The sequence below is a fragment of the Nanorana parkeri genome, unplaced genomic scaffold (genome assembly GCF_000935625.1).
Source record: "Nanorana parkeri isolate BGI_ZX_2015 unplaced genomic scaffold, ASM93562v1 scaffold171, whole genome shotgun sequence".
In the NCBI taxonomy this organism is placed as follows: Eukaryota; Metazoa; Chordata; class Amphibia; order Anura; family Dicroglossidae; genus Nanorana; species Nanorana parkeri.
In genome coordinates this window covers 1,702,550-1,704,493 of record NW_017306439.1, presented here as the reverse complement: position 1 = coordinate 1,704,493, position 1,944 = coordinate 1,702,550, and the positions used below count along the sequence as shown (strand labels likewise).

Here is a 1,944-nt window from a genome sequence, read left to right as displayed (position 1 = left end):
CCTCCACTGGCTTCCATTCCCCCCCCCTCCATGCCAATCCCTCCACTGGCTTCCATCCCTCACCCCTCTCTGCCAATCGCTCCACTGGCTTTCATCTCCCACCCCTCTCAGCCAATCCCTCCCCTGGCTTCCATTCCCCGCTCCCCTCTGCAAATCTCTGTATTGATTTCAATCCCCCGCCCCTTTTTTGCCAATCCCTCCACTGGTTTCCATCTTCCGCCTCTCTCTGTCAATCCTTCTGCTGGATTCCATCCCCTGCCGTCCCTCACTGCCAATCCCTCTAATGGCTTCCATTCCCTACCCCTCTCTGCCAAATCCTCTAATGGCTTCCATTCCCTGCCCCTCTCTGCCAGTCCACCCAATGGCTTCCATCCCCCACCCCTTACTGCCAATCCCTCCACTGGCTTCCATCCCCCACCCCTTACTGCCACTTCCTCCACTGGCTTCCAACCCCACCCCTCTCTGCCAATCCCTCCACTGGCTCTCATCTCCCACCCGTCTCTGCTAATCTCCCTATTGATTTCCATCCCCCGCCTCTTTTTGCCAATCCCTCCACTGGTTTCCATCCTTCACCTCTCTCTGCCAATCCTTCTGCTAGTTTCCATACCCTGCCGCCCCTCACTGCCAATCCCTCCCCTGGCATCCAGCCCCCGCCCCTACAACTGCATCACTCAACTTGGAAGATTCAGTATATACTGTCTGTGGAACTGCTTCACCCCTTAATTTGTCCCGGTGACCCCCTGAAAATCCCAAATTTTGTGTTGTCACCTAAAAAGGAATAGAGTATAAGAGCCCAATGGGGACAGAATTCCTCCACTTCCTGTTGGGTCTACAGGACAGGAAATAAAGGGAAACCCCCCTAGTAGGCACAGATAGCAGTTTAGGCTTTAGATATACTTTATATTTTGCCTTCCTCATGGACTCTGAAGTAATTGGCAAATTGGCAACATTTCAAAGTAATGTTCATGATTTCACTGAAAGCTCCCAATTTTGCAAATCCCTACTGAACGTGCACACTGGCCTTTCCTTCAATCCCCATTGTTCACTCATGTGGAACCGCACATTTAGATCTGCAGGAAGAACCGCCTCGGAAATTCACGCCGGCGCTCTCTGCGGGTGTTTTATATGATTGTGTGCACGCAGATGCATGTCATAATTCCTGCTTTATGGAGACTCCTGTCCAAGAGTATCAGTTCCTGGGCCTCTCACCTCTTGGAGCTGGGCCTCCTTCTTTTTGGATGACAGATTGAGATGTTTATCCAGCATTGAGTAATACTTCTCGCTGTCCCTGTCAAACTTCTTCTTCCGGTCCTAAAAGATTGGCACCAAGAGGTCAGTTTATGTTTCATGAATAACACCTGCACAATACAAAACAGCTATATAAACACACACACACACACACACACACACACACACACACACACACACTATATAATATGGAACATAAGGATGTAATGCAGATTTCCTGGGCCACTGCAATTGAAATCATGATACTGCAATCACCCAATGACCCATAGAGACCATTTTCATAGAGTTGTTCTTTTAGGACAACTCCAAATTGTCCTTCCCTGCCTTTGTCTCATATCTGACCTCCGTCCTTCCCTTCAGTCTCATATCTGACCTCCGTCCTTCCCTTCAGTCTTCTATCTGACCTCCGTCCTTCCCTTCAGTCTTCTATCTGACCTCCGGCCTTCCCTTCAATCTGGATGGACATGTGTCTTTTTTCAACCTAACTATGTAACTTATATATCTGACCTCTGGCCTTCCCTTCAGTCTTTACAATGTCATTAGTATGTTGATGATGGAGGAATCAGGGAATACCAAATAGACCAAACATATTATATTTATTTTTTTAACCCTGTGTGTGAGTATATATATATATATAGTTTGGTCAATTGGGTTCACTTGCGCTTTTAAATATGATATAATACTTTACTTTTAGAT

At 47.4% G+C, this 1,944-nt stretch overlaps 1 protein-coding gene across 1 annotated transcript in view; it reads right to left on the bottom strand.

Moving 5' to 3' along the window:
• OPHN1 (oligophrenin 1) overlaps positions 1 to 1,944 on the bottom strand; it is an 86,427-nt gene that overhangs the window by 46,201 nt on the left and 38,282 nt on the right. The window lies entirely within an intron of this gene.